This window comes from Heterodontus francisci, unplaced genomic scaffold, assembly GCF_036365525.1.
Source record: "Heterodontus francisci isolate sHetFra1 unplaced genomic scaffold, sHetFra1.hap1 HAP1_SCAFFOLD_56, whole genome shotgun sequence".
In the NCBI taxonomy this organism is placed as follows: domain Eukaryota; kingdom Metazoa; phylum Chordata; class Chondrichthyes; order Heterodontiformes; family Heterodontidae; genus Heterodontus; species Heterodontus francisci.
Window position 1 is genome coordinate 5,301,739 of NW_027141174.1, and position 27,392 is coordinate 5,329,130.

Sequence of the window (27,392 nt, forward strand, 5' to 3'; positions counted from 1 at the left end):
GCACAGCAGCCTCACAGCTCCAGGGACCCGGGTTCGATTCTGGGTACTGCCTGTGCGGAGTTTGCAAGATCTCCCTGTGTCTGCGTGGGTTGCCTCCCGGTGCTACGGTTTCCTCCCACATGCCAAAGACATGCAGGTTGATAGGTTAATTGGCCGTCATAAATTGCCCCTAGTATTGGTAGGTGGTAGGGAAATATATAGTGATAGGTGGGGATGTGATAGGAATCCGGGATTAGTGTAGGATTAGTATAAATGGGTTGTTGATGGTCGGCACAGACTCGGTGGGCCGAAGGGCCTGTTTAAGTGCTGTATTTCTAAACTAAACTAAATAATGACACCTAGTGTCACAGACACACACTGACACCCAGTAACACAAACAAACACACACTGATACCCAGTAACAAAGACACACACTTCCACCAAGTAACACAGACATACACTGACACTAAGTAACAAAGACAGACAATTACACCAAGTAACAAATACACACACTGACACCAAGTAACAAAGACATACACTGATACCCAGTAACGCAGACACACACTTACACCCAGTAACACAGACACACACTAACACCCAGTCACAAAGACATACACTGACACCAAGTTACAAAGACATACACTGATTGTCACAAAGACATACACTGATGCCCAGTAACAAAGACACACACTTACACCAAGTAACACAGACATACACTGACACCAAGTAACAAAGACAGACAATTACACCAAGTAACAAAGACACACACTTACACCAAGTATTTTGACATACACTGACACCAAGTAACAAAGACATACACTGATACCCAGTAACGCAGACACGCACTTACACCAAGTAAAAAAGACATACACTGACACAATGTAACAAAGACATACACTTACACCAAGTAACAAAGACATACACTGACACCATGTAACAAAGACATACACTGATACCCAGTAACAAAGACATACACTGACACCAAGTCACAAAGACATACATTGGCACCAAGTAACAGAGACATACACTGACACGAAGTAACAAAGACAGACACTGACACCAAGTACCAAAAACACAAACTTACACCAAGTAACACAAACACACACTGATACCCAGTAACACAGACACACACTGACACCCAGTAAAAAAAGACATACACTGACACCAAGTCACAAAGACATACACTGATGCCCAGTAACAAAGACACACACTTACACCAAGTAACACAGACATACACTGACACTAAGTAACAAAGACAGACAATTACACCAAGTAACAAATACACACACTTACACCAAGTATTTTGACATACACTGACACCAAGTAACAAAGACATACACTGATACCCAGTAACGCAGACACACACTTACACCCAGTAAAAAAGACATACACTGACACCAAGTCACAAAGACATACACTTACAACAAGTAACAAAGACATACACTGACACAAAGTAACAAAGACATACACTTACACCAAGTAACAAAGACATACACTGACACCATGTAACAAAGACATACACTGATACCCAGTCACAAAGACATACACTGACACCAAGTAACAAAGACATACACTTACACCAAGTAACAGAGACATACACTGACACCAAGTAACAAAGACAGACACTGACACCAAGTACCAAAAACACAAACTTACACCAAGTAACACAGACATACACTGACACCAAGTATCAAAGACATACACTGACACCAAGTAACACAGACACACACTTACACCAGGTCACAAAGACACACACTGACACCCAGGAACAAAGACAGACACTGATATCCAGTAACACAGACACACACTTACACCAAGTAACACAGACATACACTGACACCAAATAACAAAGACAGACAATTACACCAAGTAACAAAGACATACACGTACACCAATTATTTTGACATACACTGACACCTAGTAACAAAGACATACAATGATACCCAGTCACGCAGACACACACTTGCACCCAGTAAAAAAGACATACACTGACACCAAGTCACAAAGACATACACTTACACCAAGTAACAAAGACATACACTGACACAAAGTTAGAAAGACATACACTTACACCATGTAACAAAGACATACACTGACACCATGTAACAAAGACATACGCTGACACCAAGTAAAAAAAGATACACTTACACCAAGTAACAGAGACATACACTGACACCAAGTAGCAAAGACATACAATGAAACCCAGTAACGCAGACACACACTTACACCCAGTAAAAAAGACATACACTGACACCAAGTCACAAAGACATACACTTACACCAAGTAACAAAGACATACACTGACACAAAGTAACAAAGACATACACTTACACCAAGTAACAAAGACATACACTGACACCATGTAACAAAGACATACGCTGATACCCAGTAACAAAGACATACACTTACACCAAGTAACAAAGACATACACTTACACCAAGTAACAGAGACATACACTGACACCAAGTAACAAAGACAGACACTGACACCAAGGACCAAAAACACAAACTTACACCAAGTAACACAGACATACACTGACACCAAGTAACAAAGACAGACACTTACACCAGGTCACAAAGACACACACTGACACCCAGTAACAAAGACAGACACTGATATCCAGTAACACAGACACACACTTACACCAAGTAACACAGAAATACACTGACACCAAGTAACAAAGACAGACAATTACACCAAGTAACAAAGACATACACTTACACCAAGTATTTTGACATACACTGACACCTAATAACTAAGACATACACTGATGCCCAGTAACACAGACGCACACTGACACCAAGTAACAAACACATTCACTGACACTAAGTAACAAAGCCACACACTTACAACAAGTAACAAAGACACACACTTACACCAAGTAACACAGACATACACTGACACCAAGTAACAAAGACAGACAATTACACCAAGTAACAAAGACATACACTTACACCAAGTATTTTGACATACACTGACACAAAGCAACAAAGACATACACTGATACCCAGTAACACAGATACACACTTACACCAAGTAACACAGACATACACTGACACCATGTAACAAAGACATACGCTGATACCCAGTAACAAAGACATACACTGACACCAAGTAACAAAGACATACACTGATACCCAGTAACACAGGCTCACACTAGGGGTGGGGGGCACATTGGCGCAGTGGTTAGCACCGCAGCCTCACAGCTCCAGGGACCCGGGTTCGATTCTGGGTACTGCCTGTGCGGAGTTTGCAAGTTCTCCCTGTGTCTGCGTGGGTTGCCTCCCGGTGCTCCGGTTTCCTCCCACATGCCAAAGACATGCAGGTTGATAGGTTAATTGGCCGTCATAAATTGCCCCTAGTACAGGTAGGTGGTAGGGAAATATATTGGGATAGGTGGGGATGTGATAGGAATCCGGGATTAGTGTAGGATTAGTATAAATGGGTTGTTGATGGTCGGCACAGACTCGGTGGGCCGAAGGGCCTGTTTAAGTGCTGTATCTCTAAACTAAACTAAATAATGACACCTCGTGTCACAGACACACACTGACACCCAGTAACACAAACAAACACACACTGATACCCAGTAACACAGACACACACTGACACCCAGTAAAAAAGACATACACTGACACCAAGTCACAAAGACATACACTGATTGTCACAAAGACATACACTGATGCCCAGTAACAAAGACACACACTTACACCAAGTAACACAGACATACACTGACACTAAGTAACAAAGACAGACAATTACACCAAGTAACAAATACACACACTTACACCAAGTATTTTGACATACACTGACACCAAGTAACAAAGACATACACTGATACCCAGTAACGCAGACACACACTTACACCCAGTAAAAAAGACATACACTGACACCAAGTCACAAAGACATACACTTACAACAAGTAACAAAGACATACACTGACACAAAGTAACAAAGACATACACTTACACCAAGTAACAAAGACATACACTGACACCATGTAACAAAGACATACACTGATACCCAGTCACAAAGACATACACTGACACCAAGTAACAAAGACATACACTTACACCAAGTAACAGAGACATACACTGACACCAAGTAACAAAGACAGACACTGACACCAAGTGTCAAAAACACAAACTTACACCAAGTAACACAGACATACACTGACACTAAGTATCAAAGACATACACTGACACCAAGTAACACAGACACACACTTACACCAGGTCACAAAGACACACACTGACACCCAGGAACAAAGACAGACACTGATATCCAGTAACACAGACACACACTTACACCAAGTAACACAGACGTACACTGACACCAAATAACAAAGACAGACAATTACACCAAGTAACAAAGACATACACTTACACCAATTATTTTGACATACACTGACACCTAGTAACAAAGACATACAATGATACCCAGTCACGCAGACACACACTTACACCCAGTAAAAAAGACATACACTGACACCAAGTCACAAAGACATACACTTACACCAAGTAACAAAGACATACACTGTCACAAAGTTAGAAAGACATACACTTACACCATGTAACAAAGACATACACTGACACCATGTAACAAAGACATACGCTGACACCAAGTAACAAAGAGATACACTTACACCAAGTAACAGAGACATACACTGACACCAAGTAACAAAGACATACAATGAATCCCAGTAACGCAGACACACACTTACACCCAGTAAAAAAGACATACACTGACACCAAGTCACAAAGACATACACTTACACCAAGTAACAAACACATTCACTGACACTAAGTAACAAAGCCACACACTTACACCAAGTAACAAAGACACACACTTACACCAAGTAACAAAGACAGACAATTACACCATGTAACAAAGACATACACTTACACCAAGTATTTTGACATACACTGACACAAAGTAACAAAGACATACACTGATACCCAGTAAAACAGATACACACTTACACCAAGTAACACAGACATACAATGACACCAAGTCACAAAGACATGCACTGATACCCAGTAACAAAGACACACACTTACACCAAGTAAAAAAGACAGACACTGATACCCAGTAACACAGACACACACATACACCAAGTAACAAAGACATACACTGACACCCAGTAACAAAGACATACACTGACACCCAGTAACACAGACACACAAGGACACCAAGTAACAAAGACACACACTTACACCAAGTAACACAGACACACACTGACACCCAGTAACACAGACAAACACACTGACACCAAGTAACACAGACATACACTGACACCAAGTAACAAAGACATACACTGATACCAAGTCACAAAGACATACACTGATGCCCAGTAACAAAGACACACACTTACACCAAGTAACACAGACACACACTTACACCAGGTCACAAAGACACACACTGACACCAAATAACAAAGACAGTCAATTACACCAAGTAACAAAGACATACACTTACACCAAGTATTTTGACATGCACTGACACCTAGTAACAAAGACATACACTGATACCCAGTAACACAGACACACACTTACACCAGGTCACAAAGATACACACAGACACAAAATAACAAAGACAGACAATTACACGAAGTAACACAGACATACACTGACACCAAGTATCAAAGACATACACTGACAGCAAGTAACAAAGACATGCACTTACACCAAGTAACAAAGACAGACACTGATACCCAGTAACACAGACACACACTTACACCAAGTAACACAGACATACACTGACACCAAATAACAAAGACAGACAATTACACCAAGTAACAAAGACATACACTTACACCAGGTATTTTGACATACACTGACACCGAGTAACAAAGACATACACTGAAAGCCAGTAACGCAGACACACACTTTCACCCAGTAAAAAAGACATACACTGACACCAAGTCACAAAGACAATCACTTACACCAAGTAACAAAGACATACACTGACACAAAGTAACAAAGACATGCACTTACACCAAGTAACAAAGACATACACTGACACCATGTAACAAAGACATACACTGATACCCAGTAACAAAGACATACACTGACACCAAGTAACAAAGACATACACTTACACCAAGTAACAGAGACATACACTGACACCAAGTAACAAAGACATACACTGATACCCAGTAACGCAGACACACACTTACACCCAGTAAAAAACGACATACACTGACACCAAGTCACAAAGACATACACTTACACCAAGCAACAAAGACATACACTGACACAAAGTAACAAAGACATACACTTACACCAAGTAGCAAAGACATATACTGACACCATGTAACAAAGATATACGCTGATACCCAGTAACAAAGACATACACTGACACCAAGTATCAAAGACATACACTGATACCCAGTAACACAGACACACACTTACACCAAGGAACACAGACATACAATGACACCAAGTAACAAAGACATGCACTGATACCCAGTAACAAAGACACACACTTACACCAAGTAACAAAGACATACACTGACACCCCGTAACAAAGACATACACTGACACCCAGTAACACAGACACACAAGGACACCAAGTAACAAAGACACACACTTACACCAAGTAACACAGACACACACTGACACCCAGTAACACAGACAAACACACTGACACCAAGTAACACAGACATACACTGACACCAAGTAACAAAGACATACACTGATACCAAGTCACAAAGACATACACTGATGCCCAGTAACAAAGACACACACTTACACCAAGTAACACAGACACACACTTACACCAGGTCACAAAGACACACACTGACACCAAATAACAAAGACAGACAATTACACCAAGTAACAAAGACATACACTTACACCAAGTATTTTGACATGCACTGACACCTAGTAACAAAGACATACACTGATACCCAGTAACACAGACACACACTTACACCAGGTCACAAAGATACACACAGACACAAAATAACAAAGACAGACAATTACACCAAGTAACACAGACATACACTGACACCAAGTATCAAAGACATACACTGACAGCAAGTAACAAAGACATGCACTTACACCAAGTAACAAAGACAGACACTGATACCCAGTAACACAGACACACACTTACACCAAGTAACACAGACATACACTGACACCAAATAACAAAGACAGACAATTACACCAAGTAACAAAGACATACACTTACACCAGGTATTTTGACATACACTGACACCGAGTAACAAAGACATACACTGAAAGCCAGTAACGCAGACACACACTTTCACCCAGTAAAAAAGACATCCACTGACACCAAGTCACAAAGACATACACTTACACCAAGTAACAAAGACATACACTGACACAAAGTAACAAAGACATGCACTTACACTAAGTAACAAAGACATACACTGACACCAAGTAACAAAGACATACACTGACACAAAGTTAGAAAGACATACACTTACACCATGTAACAAAGACATACACTGACACCATGTAACAAAGACATACGCTGACACCAAGTAACAAAGAGATACACTTACACCAAGTAACAGAGACATACACTGACACCAAGTAACAAAGACATACAATGAAACCCAGTAACGCAGACACACACTTACACCCAGTAAAAAAGACATACACTGACACCAAGTCACAAAGACATACACTTACACCAAGTAACAAAGACATACACTGACACAAAGTAACAAAGACATACACTTACACCAAGTAACAAAGACATACACTGACACCATGTAACAAAGACATACGCTGATACCCAGTAACAAAGACATACACTGACACCAAGTAACAAAGACATACACTTACACCAAGTAACAGAGACATACACTGACACCAAGTAAATAAGACAGACACTGACACCAAGGACCAAAAACACAAACTTACACCAAGTAACACAGACATACACTGACACCAAGTATCAAAGACATACACTGACACCAAGTAACAAAGACATGCACTTACACCAAGTAACAAAGACAGACACTGATACCCAGTAACACAGACACACATTTACACCAGGTCACAAAGACACACACTGACACCCAGTAACAAAGCCAGACACTGATATCCAGTAACACAGACACACACTTACACCAAGTAACACAGAAATACACTGACACCAACTAACAAAGACAGACAATTACACCAAGTAACAAAGACAAACACTTACACCAAGTATTTTGACATACACTGACACCTAATAAGTAAGACATACACTGATGCCCAGTAACACAGACGCACACTGACACCAAGTAACAAACACATTCACTGACACTAAGTAACAAAGCCACACACTTACACCAAGTAACAAAGACACACACTTACACCAAGTAACACAGACATACACTGACACCAAGTAACAAAGACAGACAATTACACCAAGTAACAAAGACATACACTTACACCAAGTATTTTGACATACACTGACACAAAGTAACAAAGACATACACTGATACCCAGTAACACAGATACACACTTACACCAAGTAACACAGACATACAATGACACCAAGTCACAAAGACATGCACTGATACCCAGTAACAAAGACACACACTTACACCAAGTAAAAAAGACAGACACTGATACCCAGTAACACAGACACACACTTACACCAAGTAACAAAGACATACACTGACACCCAGTAACAAAGACATACACTGACACCCAGTAACACAGACACACAAGGACACCAAGTAACAAAGACACACACTTACACCAAGTAACACAGACATACAATGACACCAAGTCACAAAGACATGCACTGATACCCAGTAACAAAGACACACACTTACACCAAGTAAAAAAGACAGACACTGATACCCAGTAACACAGACACACACTTACACCAAGTAACAAAGACATACACTGACACCCAGTAACAAAGACATACACTGACACCCAGTAACACAGACACACAAGGACACCAAGTAACAAAGACACACACTTACACCAAGTAACACAGACACACACTGACACCCAGTAACACAGACAAACACACTGACACCAAGTAACACAGACATACAATGACACCAAGTAACAAAGACATACACTGATACCAAGTCACAAAGACATACACTGATGCCCAGTAACAAAGACACACACTTACACCAAGTAACACAGACACACACTTACACCAGGTCACAAAGACACACACTGACACCAAATAACAAAGACAGACAATTACACCAAGTAACAAAGACATACACTTACACCAAGTATTTTGACATGCACTGACACCTCGTAACAAAGACATACACTGATACCCAGTAACACAGACACACAATTACACCAGGTCACAAAGATACACACAGACACAAAATAACAAAGACAGACAATTACACGAAGTAACACAGACATACACTGACACCAAGTATCAAAGACATACACTGACAGCAAGTAACAAAGACATGCACTTACACCAAGTAACAAAGACAGACACTGATACCCAGTAACACAGACACACACTTACACCAAGTAACACAGACATACACTGACACCAAATAACAAAGACAGACAATTACACCAAGTAACAAAGACATACACTTACACCAGGTATTTTGACATACACTGACACCGAGTAACAAAGACATACACTGAAAGCCAGTAACGCAGACACACACTTTCACCCAGTAACAAAGACATACACTGACACCATGTAACAAAGACATACACTGATACCCAGTAACAAAGACATACACTGACACCAAGTAACAAAGACATACACTTACACCAAGTAACAGAGACATACACTGACACCAAGTAACAAAGACATACACTTACACCAAGTAGCAAAGACATACACTGACACCATGTAACAAAGACATACGCTGATACCCAGTAACAAAGACATACACTGACACCAAGTATCAAAGACATACACTGATACCCAGTAACACAGACACACACTTACACCAAGTAACAAAGACACACACTTACACCACGTAAAAAAGACAGACACTGATACCCAGTAACACAGACACACACTTACACCAAGTAACAAAGACATACACTGACACCCAGTAACAAAGGCATACACTGGCACCCAGTAACACAGACACACAAGGACACCAAGTAACAAAGGCACACACTTACACCAAGTAACACAGACACACACTGACACCCAGTAACACAGACAAACACACTGACACCAAGTAACACAGACATACAATGACACCAAGTAACAAAGACATACACTGATACCAAGTCACAAAGACATACACTGATGCCCAGTAACAAAGACACACACTTACACCAAGTTACACAGACACACACTTACACCAGGTCACAAAGACACACACTGACACCAAATAACAAAGACAGACAATTACACCAAGTAACAAAGACATACACTTACACCAAGTACTTTGAGATGCACTGACACCTCGTAACAAAGACATACACTGACACCCAGTAACAAAGACATACACTGACACCCAGTAACACAGACACACAAGGACACCAAGTAACAAAGACACACACTTACACCAAGTAACACAGACATACAATGACACCAAGTCACAAAGACATGCACTGATACCCAGTAACAAAGACACACACTTACACCAAGTAAAAAAGACAGACACTGATACCCAGTAACACAGACACACACTTACACCAAGTAACAAAGACATACACTGACACCCAGTAACAAAGACATACACTGACACCCAGTAACACAGACACACAAGGACACCAAGTAACAAAGACACACACTTACACCAAGTAACACAGACACACACTGACACCCAGTAACACAGACAAACACACTGACACCAAGTAACACAGACATACAATGACACCAAGTAACAAAGACATACACTGATACCAAGTCACAAAGACATACACTGATGCCCAGTAACAAAGACACACACTTACACCAAGTAACACAGACACACACTTACACCAGGTCACAAAGACACACACTGACACCAAATAACAAAGACAGACAATTACACCAAGTAACAAAGACATACACTTACACCAAGTATTTGGCATGCACTGACACCTCGTAACAAAGACATACACTGATACCCAGTAACACAGACACACAATTACACCAGGTCACAAAGATACACACAGACACAAAATAACAAAGACAGACAATTACACGAAGTAACACAGACATACACTGACACCAAGTATCAAAGACATACACTGACAGCAAGTAACAAAGACATGCACTTACACCAAGTAACAAAGACAGACACTGATACCCAGTAACACAGACACACACTTACACCAAGTAACACAGACATACACTGACACCAAATAACAAAGACAGACAATTACACCAAGTAACAAAGACATACACTTACACCAGGTATTTTGACATACACTGACACCGAGTAACAAAGACATACACTGAAAGCCAGTAACGCAGACACACACTTTCACCCAGTAACAAAGACATACACTGACACCATGTAACAAAGACATACACTGATACCCAGTAACAAAGACATACACTGACACCAAGTAACAAAGACATACACTTACACCAAGTAACAGAGACATACACTGACACCAAGTAACAAAGACATACACTTACACCAAGTAGCAAAGACATACACTGACACCATGTAACAAAGACATACGCTGATACCCAGTAACAAAGACATACACTGACACCAAGTATCAAAGACATACACTGATACCCAGTAACACAGACACACACTTACACCAAGTAACAAAGACACACACTTACACCACGTAAAAAAGACAGACACTGATACCCAGTAACACAGACACACACTTACACCAAGTAACAAAGACATACACTGACACCCAGTAACAAAGGCATACACTGGCACCCAGTAACACAGACACACAAGGACACCAAGTAACAAAGGCACACACTTACACCAAGTAACACAGACACACACTGACACCCAGTAACACAGACAAACACACTGACACCAAGTAACACAGACATACAATGACACCAAGTAACAAAGACATACACTGATACCAAGTCACAAAGACATACACTGATGCCCAGTAACAAAGACACACACTTACACCAAGTAACACAGACACACACTTACACCAGGTCACAAAGACACACACTGACACCAAATAACAAAGACAGACAATTACACCAAGTAACAAAGACATACACTTACACCAAGTATTTTGACATGCACTGACACCTCGTAACAAAGACATACACTGATACCCAGTAACACAGACACACAATTACACCAGGTCACAAAGATACACACAGACACAAAATAACAAAGACAGACAATTACACGAAGTAACACAGACATACACTGACACCAAGTATCAAAGACATACACTGACAGCAAGTAACAAAGACATGCACTTACACCAAGTAACAAAGACAGACACTGATACCCAGTAACACAGACACACACTTACACCAAGTAACACAGACATACACTGACACCAAATAACAAAGACAGACAATTACACCAAGTAACAAAGACATACACTTACACCAGGTATTTTGACATACACTGACACCGAGTAACAAAGACATACACTGAAAGCCAGTAACGCAGACACACACTTTCACCCAGTAAAAAAGACATACACTGACACCAAGTCACAAAGACATACACTTACACCAAGTAACAAAGACATACACTGACACAAAGTAACAAAGACATGCACTTACACCAAGTAACAAAGACATACACTGACACCATGTAACAAAGACATACACTGATACCCAGTAACAAAGACATACACTGACACCAAGTAACAAAGACATACACTTACACCAAGTAACAGAGACATACACTGACACCAAGTAACAAAGACATACACTTACACCAAGTAGCAAAGACATACACTGACACCATGTAACAAAGACATACGCTGATACCCAGTAACAAAGACATACACTGACACCAAGTATCAAAGACATACACTGATACCCAGTAACACAGACACACACTTACACCAAGTAACACAGACATACAATGACACCAAGTAACAAAGACATGCACTGATACCCTGTAACAAAGACACACACTTACACCAAGTAACAAAGACATACACTGACACCCCGTAACAAAGGCATACACTGGCACCCAGTAACACAGACACACAAGGACACCAAGCAACAAAGGCACACACTTACACCAAGTAACTCAGACACACACTGACACCCAGTAACACAGACAAACACACTGACACCAAGTAACACAGACATACAATGACACCAAGTATTTTGACATACACTGACACAAAGTAACAAAGACATACACTGATACCCAGTAACACAGACACACACTTACACCAAGGAACACAGACATACAATGACACCAAGTAACAAAGACATGCACTGATACCCAGTAACAAAGACACACACTTACACCAAGTAAAAAAGACAGACACTGATACCCAGTAACACAGACACACACTTAAACCAAGTACCAAACACATACAGTGACACCAAGTAACAAAGCCACACACTTACACCAAGTAACAAAGACACACACTTACACCAAGTAACACAGACATACACTGACACCAAGTAACAAAGGCAGACAAGTACACCAAGTAACAAAGACATACACTTACACCAAGTATTTTGACATACACTGACACAAAGTAACAAAGACATACACTGATACCCAGTAACACAGACACACACTTACACCAAGTAACACAGACATACAATGACACCAAGTAACAAAGACATGCACTGATACCCAGTAACAAAGACACACACTTACACCAAGTAAAAAAGACAGACACTGATACCCAGTAACACAGACACACACTTAAACCAAGTAACAAAGACATACACTGACACCCAGTAACAAAGACATACACTGACACCCAGTAACACAGACACACAAGGACACCAAGTGACAAAGACACACACTTACACCAAGTAACACAGACACACACTGACACCCAGTAACACAGACAAACACACTGACACCAAGTAACAAAGACATACACTGATACCCAGTAACACAGGCACACACTGGGGGTGGGGGGCACATTGGCGCAGTGGTTAGCACCGCAGCCTCACAGCTCCAGGGACCCGGGTTCGATTCTGGGTACTGCCTGTGCGGAGTTTGCAAGTTCTCCCTGTGTCTGCGTGGGTTGCCTCCCGGTGCTCCGGTTTCATCCCACATGCCAAAAACTAGCAGGTTGATAGGTTAATTGGCCGTCATAAATTGCCCCTAGTATAGGTAGGTGGTAGGGAAATATATAGGGATAGGTGGGGATGTGATAGGAATCCGGGATTAGTGTAGGATTAGTATAAATGGGTTGTTGATGGTCTGCACAGACTCGGTGGGCCGAAGGGCCTGTTTAAGTGCTGTATCTCTAAACGAAACTAAATAATGACACCGAGTGTCACAGACACACTGACACCCAGTAACACAAACAAACACACACTGATACCCAGTAACACAGACACACACTGACACCCAGTAAAAAAGACATACACTGACACCAAGTCACAAAGACATACACTGATACCAAGTCACAAAGACATACACTGATGCCCAGTAACAAAGACACACACTTACACCAAGTAACACAGACATACACCGACACCCAGTAACACAAACAAACACACACTGATACCCAGTAACAGAGACACACACTGACACCCAGTAAAAAAGACATACACTGACACCAAGTCACAAAGACATACACTGATACCAAGTCACAAAGACATACACTTGCACCAAGTAACACAGACGTACACTGACACCACGTAACAAAGACAGACAATTACACCAAGTAACAAAGACACACACTTACACCAAGTATTTTGACATACACTGACACCAAGTAACAAAGACATACACTGATACCCAGTAACGCAGACACACACTTACACCCAGTAAAAAAGACATACACTGACACCAAGTCACAAAGACATACACTTACACCATGTAACAAAGACATACACTGACACAAAGTAACAAAGACATACACTTACACCAAGTAACAAAGACATACACTGACACCATGTAACAAAGACATACACTGATACCCAGTAACAAAGACATACACTGACACCAAGTAACAAAGACATACACTTACACGAAGTAACAGAGACATACACTGACACCAAGTAACAAAGACATACACTGACACCCAGTAACAAAGACATACACTGACACCCAGTAACAAAGACACACACTGACACCATGTAACACTGACATACACTGACACCAAGTATCAAAGACATACACTGACACCAAGTAACAAAGACATGCACTTACACCAAGTAACAAAGACAGACACTGATACCCAGTAACGCAGACACACACTTACACCCAGTAAAAAAGACATACACTGACACCAAGTCACAAAGACATACACTGACACAAAGTAACAAAGACATACACTTACACCAAGTAACAAAGACATACACTGAAACCATGTAGCAAAGACATACGCTGATATCCAGTAACAAAGACATACACTTACACCAAGTAACAGAGACATACACTGACACCAAGTAACAAAGACAGACACTGACACCAAGTACCAAAAACACAAACTTACACCAAGTAACACAGACATGCACTGACACCAAGTATCAAAGACATAAACTGACACCAAGTAACAAAGACATGCACTTACACCAAGTAACAAAGACAGACACTGATACCCAGTAACACAGACACACTCTTCCACCAGGTCACAAAGACACACACTGACACGAAATAACAAAGACAGACAATTACACCAAGTAACAAAGACATACACTTACTCCAAGTATTTTGACATGCACTGACACCTAGTAACAAAGACATACACTGATACCCAGTAACACAGACACACACTTACACCAGGTCACAAAGATACACATTGACACCAAATAACAAAGACAGACAATTACACCAAGTAACACAGACATACACTGACACCAAATAACAAAGACATGCACTTAGACCAAGTAACACAGACATACACTGACACCAAGTAACAAAGACATGCACTTACACCAAGTAACAAAGACAGACTCTGATACCCAGTAACACAGACAAACACACGTACACCAAGTAACACAGAAATCCACTGACACCAAGTAACAAAGACAGACAATTACACCAAGTAACAAAGACATACACTTACACCATGTATTTTGACATACACTGACACCAAGTAACAAAGACATACACTGATACCCAGTAACGCAGACACACACTTACACCCAGTAAAAAAGACATACACTGACACCAAGTCACAAAGACAGACACTTACACCAAGTAACAACGACATACACTGACACAAAGTAACAAAGACATACACTTACACCAAGTAAAAAAGACATACACTGACACCATGTAACAAAGACATACACTGATACCCAGTAACAAAGACATACACTGACACCAAGTAACAAAGACATACACTTACACCAAGTAACAGAGACATACACTGACACCAAGTAACAAAGACAGACACTGATACGAAGTAACAAAGACACAAACTTACACCAAGTAACACAGACATACACTGACACCAAGTAAAAAGACATACACTGACACCAAGTTACAAAGACACACACTTACACCAAGTAACACAGACATACACTGACACCAAGTAACAAAGACAGACAATTACACCAAGTAACAAAGACATACAATTACACCAAGGATTTTGACATACACTGACACCAAGTAACAAAGACATACACTGATACCCAGTAACACAGACACACACTTGCACCAAGTAACACAGACATACAATGACACCAAGTAACAAAGACATCCACTGATACCCAGTAACAAAGACACACACTTACACCAAGTCAAAAAGACAGACACTGATACGCAGTAACACAGACACACAAATACACCAAGTAACAAAGACATACACTGACACCCAGTGACAAAGACATACACTGACACCCAGTAACACAGACACACAAGGACACCAAGTAACAAAGACACACACTTACACCAAGTAACACAGACACACACTGACCCCCAGGAACACAGACAAACACACTTGCACCAAGTATTTTGACATACACTGACACCAAGTAACAAAGACATACACTGAGACCCAGTAACGCAGACACACACTTACACCCAGTAAAAAAGACATCCACTGAAACCAAGTCACAAAGACATATACTGATGCCCAGTAACAAAGACACACACTGACACCAAGTAACAAAGACATACTCTGACACCAAGTAACAAAGACATACACTTACACCAAGTAACAAAGACACACACTTACACCAAGTAACACAGACATACACTGACACCAAGTAACAAAGACATACACTTACACCAAGTAACAAAGACACACACTTACACCAAGTAACACAGACAAGCAATGACACCAAGTAAAATGACATACACAGATACCCAGTAACACAGACAAACAGGGACACCAAGTAACAAAGACACACACTTACACCAAGTAACACAGACACACACTGACACCCAGTAACACAGACAAACACACTTACACCAAGTATTTTGACATACACTGACACCAAGTAACAAAGACATACACTGATACCCAGTAACGCAGACACACACTTACACCCAGTAAAAAAGACATACACTGAAACCAAGACACAAAGACATACACTTACACCAAGTAACAAAGACATACACTGACACCAAGTAACAAAGACATACAATTACACCAAGTAACAAAGACACACACTTACACCAAGTAACACAGAGATACACTGACACCAAGTATCAAAGACAGACAATTACACCAAGTAACAAAGACATACACTTACACCAAGTATTTTGACATACTCTGACACCAAGTAACAAAGACATACACTGATACCCAGTAACGCAGGCACACACTTACACCCAGTAAAAAATACATACACTGACACCAAGTCACAAAGACATACACTTACACCAAGTAACAAAGACATACACTGACACAAAGTAACAAAGACATGCACTTACACCAAGTAACAAAGACATACACTGACACCATGTAACAAAGACATACTCTGATACCCAGTAACAAAGACATACAATGACACCAAGTAACACAGACATACACTGACACCAGGTAACAAAGACAGACACTGACACCAAGTAACAAAGACACAAACTTACACCAAGTAACACAGACATACACTGACACCAATTATCAAAGACATACACTGACACCAAGTAACAAAGACATGCACTTACACCAAGTAACAAAGACAGACTCTGATACCCAGTAACACAGACACACACTTACAACAGGTCACAAAGACACGCACTGACACCCAGTAACAAAGACACACACCGATATCCAGTAACACAGACACACACTTACACCAAGTCAAAAATACATACACTGATACCCAGTAACACAGACACACACTTACACCAAGTAACAAAGACATACACTGATACCCAGTAACACATTGGCGCAGTGGTTAGCACCGCAGCCTCACAGCTCCAGGGATCCGGGTTCGATTCTGGGTACTGCCTGTGCGCAGTTTGCAAGTTCTTCTTGTGTCTGCGTGGGTTTCCTCCCGGTGCTCCGGTTTCCTCCCAGATGCGAAAGACTTGCAGGTTGATAGGTTAATTGGCCATCATAAATTGCCCCTGGTATAGGTAGGTGGTAGGGAAATATATAGGAATAGGAGGGGATGTGATAGGAATACGGGATTAGTGTCGGATTATTATAATTGGGTGGATGATGGTCGGCACAGACTCGGTGGCCCGAAGGGCCTGTTATAAGTGCTGTATCTCTAAACTAAACTAAATATTGACAGGTAGTATCACTGACACCCAGTAACACAGAGAAACACTGATACAAAGTAACAAAGACACACACTGACACCAAGTAACACAGACACACACTGACACCCAGTAACACAGACAAACACACTTGCACCAAGTATTTTGACAGACACTGACACCAAGTAACAAAGACATACACTGAGACCCAGTAACGCAGACACACACTTACACCTAGTAAAAAAGACATCCACTGAAACCAAGTCACAATGACATACACTGATGCCCAGTAACAAAGACACACACTGACACCAAGTAACAAAGACATACACTTACACCAAGTAACAAAGACACACACTTACACCAAGTAACACTGACATACACTGACACCAAGGAACAAAGACATACACTTACACCAAGTAACAAAGACTCACACTTACACCAAGTAACACAGACATACAATGACACCAAGTAACAATGACATACACTGATACCCAGTAACACAGACAAACAAGGACACCAAGTAACAAAGACACACACTTACACCAAGTAACACAGACACACACTGACACCCAGTAACACAGACAAACACTTGCACCAAGTAACACAGACATACAATGACACCAAGTAACAAAGACATGCACTGATACCCAGTAACAAAGACACACACTTACACCAAGTAAAAAGGACAGACACTGATACGCAGTAACACAGACACACACTTACACCAAGTAACAAAGACATACACTGACACCCAGTGACAAAGACATACACTGACACCAAGTAACAAAGACATACACTTACAAAAAGTAACAGAGACATACACTGACACCAAGTAACAAAGACAGACACTGATACGAAGTAACAAAGACACAAACTTACACCAAGTAACACAGACATACACTGACACCAAGTAAAAAGACATACACTGACACCAAGTTACAAAGACACACACTTACACCAAGTAACACAGACATACACTGACACCATGTAACAAAGACATACGCTGATACCATGTAACAAAGACATACGCTGATACCCAGTAACAAAGACATACACTGACACCAAGTAACAAAGACATACACTGATACCCAGTAACACAGGCTCACACTAGGGGTGGGGGGGCACATTGGCGCAGTGGTTAGCACCGCAGCCTCACAGCTCCAGGGACCCGGGTTCGATTCTGGGTACTGCCTGTGTGGAGTTTGCAAGTTCTCCCTGTGTCTGCGTGGGTTGCCTCCCGGTGCTCCGGTTTCCTCCCACATGCCAAAGACATGCAGGTTGATAGGTTAATTGGCCGTCATAAATTGCCCCTAGTATAGGTAGGTGGTAGGGAAATATATTGGGATAGGTGGGGATGTGATAGGAATCCGGGATCAGTGTAGGATTAGTATAAATGGGTTGTTGATGGTCGGCACAGACACGGTGGGCCGAAGGGCCTGTTTAAGTGCTGTGTCTCTAAACTAAACTAAATAATGACACCTAGTGTCACAGACAGACACTGACACCCAGTAAAAAAGACATACACTGACACCAAGTCACAAAGACATACACTGATTGTCACAAAGACATACTCTGATGCCCAGTAACAAAGACACACACTTACACCAAGTAACACAGACATACACTGACACTAAGTAACAAAGACAGACAATTACACCAAGTAACAAAGACATACACTGACACCATGTAACAAAGACATACACTGATACCCAGTAACAAAGACATACACTGACACCAAGTCACAAAGACATACACTGACACCAAGTAACAGAGACATACACTGACACGAAGTAACAAAGACAGACACTGACACCAAGTACCAAAAACACAAACTTACACCAAGTAACACAGACATACACTGACACCAAGTATCAAAGACATACACTGACACCAAGTAACAAAGACATGCACTTACACCAAGTAATAAAGACAGACACTGATACCCAGTAACACAGACATACACTTACACCAGGTCACAAAGACACACACTGACACCCATTAACAAAGACAGACACTGATATCCAGTAACACAGACACACACTTACACCAAGTAACACAGACATACACTGACACCAAATAACAAAAACAGACAATTACACCAAGTAACAAAGACATACACTTACACCAAGTGTTTTGACATACACTGACACCTAGTAACAAAGACATACACTGATACCCAGTAACGCAGACACACACTTACACCCAGTAAAAAAGACATACACTGACACCAAGTCACAAAGACATACACTTACACCAAGTAACAAAGACATACACTGACACAAAGTAACAAAGACAGACACTTACACCAAGTAACAAAGACATACACTGACACCATGTAACAAAGACATACACTGATACCCAGTAACAAAGACATACACTGACACCAAGTAACAAAGACATACACTTACACCATGTAACAGAGACATACACTGACACCAAGTAACAAAGACATACACTGATACCCAGTAACGCAGACACACACTTACACCCAGTAAAAAAGACATACACTGACACCAAGTCACAAAGACATACACTTACACCAAGTTACAAAGACATACACTGACACAAAGTAACAAAGACATACACTTACACCAAGTAACAAAGACATGCACTGACACCATGTAACAAAGACATACGCTGATACCCAGTAACAAAGACATACACTGACACCAAGTAACCAAGACATACACTGATACCCAGTAACACAGGCTCACACTAGGGGTGGGGGGCACATTGGCGCAGTGGTTAGCACCGCAGCCTCACAGCTCCAGGGACCCGGGTTCGATTCTGAGTACTGCCTGTGTGGAGTTTGCAAGTTCTACCTGTGTCTGCGTGAGTTGCCTCCCGGTGCTCCGGTTTCCTCCCACATGCCAAAGACATGCAGGTTGATAGGTTAATTGGCCGTCATAAATTGCCCCTAGTATAGGTAGGTGGTAGGGAAATATATTGGGATAGGTGGGGATGTGATAGGAATCCGGGATTAGTGTAGGATTAGTATAAATGGGTTGTTGATGGTCGGCACAGACTCGGTGGGCCGAAGGGCCTGTTTAAGTGCTGTATCTCTAAACTAAACTAAATAATGACACCTAGTGTCACAGACACACAGTGACACCCAGTAACACAAACAAACACACACTGATACCCAGTAACACAGACACACACTGACACCCAGTAAAAAAGACATACACTGATTGTCACAAAGACATACACTGATGCCCAGTAACAAAGACATACACTGACACTAAGTAACAAAGACGGACAATTACACCAAGGAACAAATACACACACTTACACCAAGTATTTTGACATACACTGACACCAAGTAACAAAGACATACACTGATACCCAGTAACGCAGACACACACTTACACCCAGTAACACAGACAGACACTGACACCCAGTCACAAAGACATACACTGACACCAAGTTACAAAGACATACACTGATTGTCACAAAGACATACACTGATGCCCAGTAACAAAGACACACACTTACACCAAGTAACACATACATACACTGACACCAAGTAACAAAGACAGACAATTACACCAAGTAACAAAGACACACACTTACACCAAGTATTTTGACATACACTGACACCAAGTTACAAAGACATACACTGATACCAAGTAACGCAGACACGTACTTACACCAAGTAAAAAAGACATACACTGACACAAAGTAACAAAGACATACACTTACACCAAGTAACAAAGACATACACTGACACCATGTAACAAAGACATACACTGATACCCAGTAACAAAGACATACACTGACACCAAGTCACAAAGACATACACTGACACCAAGTAACAGAGACATACACTGACACGAAGTAACAAAGACAGACACTGACACCAAGTACCAAAAACACAAACTTACACCAAGTAACACAGACATACACTGACACCAAGTATCAAAGAGATACACTGACACCAAGTAACAAAGACATGCACTTACACCAAGTAACAAAGACATACACTGATACCCAGTAACACAGACACACACTTACACCAGGTCACAAAGACACACACTGACACCCAGTAACAAAGACAGACACTGATATCCAGTAACACAGACACACACTTACACCAAGCAACACAGACATACACTGACACCAAATAACAAAAACAGACAATTACACCAAGTAACAAAGACATACACTTACACCAAGTGTTTTGACATACACTGACACCTAGTAACAAAGACATACACTGATACCCAGTAACGCAGACACACACTTACACCCAGTAAAAAAGACATACACTGACACCAAGTCACAAAGACATACACTTACACCAAGTAACAAAGACATACACTGACACCATGTAACAAAGACATACACTGATACCCAATAACAAAGACATACACTGACACCAACTAACAAAGACATACACTTACACCATGTAACAGAGACATACACTGACACCAAGTAACAAAGACATACACTGATACCCAGTAACGCAGACACACACTTACACCCAGTAAAAAAGACATACACTGAAACCAAGTCACAAAGACATACACTTACACCAAGTTACAAAGACATACACTGACACAAAGTAACAAAGACATACACTTACACCAAGTAACAAAGACATACACTGACACCATGTAACAAAGACATACGCTGATACCCAGTAACAAAGACATACACTGACACCAAGTAACAAAGACATACACTGATACCCAGTAACACAGGCTCACACTAGGGGTGGGGGGCACATTGGCGCAGTGGTTAGCACCGCAGCCTCACAGCTCCAGGTACCCGGGTTCGATTCTGGGTACTGCCTGTGTGGAGTTTGCAAGTTCTCCCTGTGTCTGCGTGGGATGCCTCCCGGTGCACCGGTTTCCTCCCACATGCCAAAGACATGCAGGTTGATAGGTTAATTGGCCGTCATAAATTGCCCCTAGTATAGGTAGGTGGTAGGGAAATATATTGGGATAGGTGGGGATGTGATAGGAATCCGGGATTAGTGTAGGATTAGTATAAATGGGTTGTTGATGGTCGGCACAGACTCGGTGGGGCGAAGGGCCTGTTTAAGTGCTGTATCTCTAAACTAAACTAAATAATGACACCTAGTGTCACAGACACACACTGACATCCAGTAACACAAACAAACACACACTGACACCCAGTAAAAAAGACATGCACTGACACCAAGTCACAAAGACATACACTGATTGTCACAAAGACATACACTGATGCCCAGTAACAAAGACACACACTTACACCAAGTAACACAGACATACACTGACACTAAGTAACAAAGACAGACAATTACACCAAGTAACAAATACACACACTTACACCAAGTATTTTGACATACACTGACACCAAGTAACAAAGACATACACTGATACCCAGTAACGCAGACACACACTTACAGCCAGTAAAAAAGACGTACACTGACACCAAGTCACAAAGACATACACTTACAACAAGTAACAAAGACATACACTGACACCAAGTAACAAAGACAGACAATTACACCAAGTAACAAAGACATACACTTACACCAAGTATTTTGACATACACTGACACAAAGTAACAAAGACATACACTGATACCCAGTAACACAGATACACACTTACACCAAGTAACACAGACATACAATGACACCAAGTCACAAAGACATGCACTGATACCCAGTAACAAAGACACACACTTACACCAAGTAAAAAAGACAGACACTGATACCCAGTAACACAGACACACACTTACACCAAGTAACAAAGACATACACTGACACCCAGTAACAAAGACATACACTGACACCCAGTAACACAGACACACAAGGACACCAAGTAACAAAGACACACACTTACACCAAGTAACACAGACACACACTGACACCCAGTAACACAGACAAACACACTGACACCAAGTAACACAGACATACACTGACACCAAGTAACAAAGACATACACTGATACCAAGTCACAAAGACATACACTGATGCCCAGTAACAAAGACACACACTTACACCAAGTAACACAGACACACACTTACACCAGGTCACAAAGACACACACTGACACCAAATAACAAAGACAGACAATTGCACCAAGTAACAAAGACATACACTTACACCAAGTATTTTGACATGCACTGACACCTAGTAACAAAGACATACACTGATACCCAGTAACACAGACACACACTTACACCAGGTCACAAAGATACACACTGACACCAAATAACAAAGACAGACAATTACACCAAGTAACACAGACATACACTGACACCAAGTATCAAAGACATACACTGACAGCAAGTAACAAAGACATGCACTTACACCAAGTAACAAAGACAGACACTGATACCCAGTAACACAGACACACACTTACACCAAGTAACACAGACATACACTGACACCAAATAACAAAGACAGACAATTACACCAAGTAACAAAGACATACATTTACACCAGGTATTTTGACATACACTGACACCGAGTAACAAAGACATACACTGAAAGCCAGTAACGCAGACACACACTTACACCCAGTAAAAAAGACATACACTGACACCAAGTCACAAAGACATACACTTACACCAAGTAACAAAGACATACACTGACACAAAGTAACAAAGACATACACTGACACCATGTAACAAAGACATACACTGATACCCAGTAACAAAGGCATACACTGACACCAAGTAACAAAGACATACACTTAAACCAAGTAACAGAGACATACACTGACACCAAGTAACAAAGACATACACTGATACCCAGTAACGCAGACACACACTTGCACCCAGTAAAAAAGACATACACTGACACCAAGTCACAAAGACATACACTGACACCAAGCAACAAAGACATACACTGACACAAAGTAACAAAGACATACACTTACACCAAGTAGCAAAGACATACACTGACACCATGTAACAAAGACATACGCTGATACCCAGTAACAAAGACATACACTGACACCAAGTCACAAAGACATACACTTACACCAAGTAACAGAGACATACACTGACACCAAGTAACAAAGACAGACACTGACACCAAGTACCAAAAATACAAACTTACACCAAGTAACACAGACATACACTGACACCAAGTATCAAAGACATACACTGATACCCAGTAACACAGACACACACTTACACCAAGTAACACAGACATACAATGACACCAAGTAACAAAGACATGCACTGATACCCAGTAACAAAGACACACACTTACACCAAGTAAAAAAGACAGACACTGATACCCAGTAACACAGAAACACACTTACACCAAGTAACAAAGACATACACTGACACCCCGTAACAAAGGCATACACTGGCACCCAGTAACACAGACACACAAGGACACCAAGCAACAAAGACACACACTTACACCAAGTAACTCAGACACACACTGACACCCAGTAACACAGACAAACACTCTGACACCAAGTAACACAGACATACAATGACACCAAGTATTTTGACATACACTTACACAAAGTAACAAAGACATACACTGATACCCAGTAACACAGACACACACCTACACCAAGGAACACAGACATACAATGACACCAAGTAACAAAGACATGCACTGATACCCAGTAACAAAGACACACACTTACACCAAGTAAAAAAGACAGACACTGATACCCAGTAACACAGACACACACTTAAACCAAGTACCAAACACATACACTGACACCAAGTAACAAAGCCACACACTTACACCAAGTAACAAAGACACACATTTACACCAAGTAACACAGACATACACTGACACCAAGTAACAAAGGCAGACAATTACACCAAGTAACAAAGACATACAATTACACCAAGTATTTTGACATACACTGACACAAAGTAACAAAGACATACACTGATACCCAGTAACACAGACACACACTTACACCAAGTAACACAGACATACAATGACACCAAGTAACAAAGACATACACTGACACCCAGTAAAAAAGACAGACACTGATACCCAGTAACACAGACACACACTTAAACAAAGTAACAAAGACATACACTGGCACCCAGTAACACAGACACACACTGACACCCAGTAAAAAAGACATACACTGACACCAAGTCACAAAGACATACACTGATACCAAGTCACAAAGACATACACTGATGCCCAGTAACAAAGACACACACTTACACCAAGTAACACAGACATACACCGACACCCAGTAACACAAACAAACACACACTGATACCCAGTAACAGAGACACACACTGACACCCAGTAAAAAAGACATACACTGACACCAAGTCACAAAGACATACACTGATACCAAGGCACAAAGACATACACTTACACCAAGTAACACAGACGTACACTGACACCAAGTAACAAAGACAGACAATTACACCAAGTAACAAAGACACACACTTACACCAAGTATTTTGACATACACTGACACCAAGTAACAAAGACATACACTGATACCCAGTAACGCAGACACACACTTACACCCAGTAAAAAAGACATACACTGACACCAAGTCACAAAGACATACACTTACACCAAGTAACAAAGACATACACTGACACAAAGTAACAAAGACATACACTTACACCAAGTAACAAAGACAGACACTGACACCATGTAACAAAGACATACACTGATACCCAGTAACAAAGACATACACTGACACCAAGTAACAAAGACATACACTTACACGAAGTAACAGAGACATACACTGACACCAAGTATCAAAGACATACACTTACACCCAGTAACAAA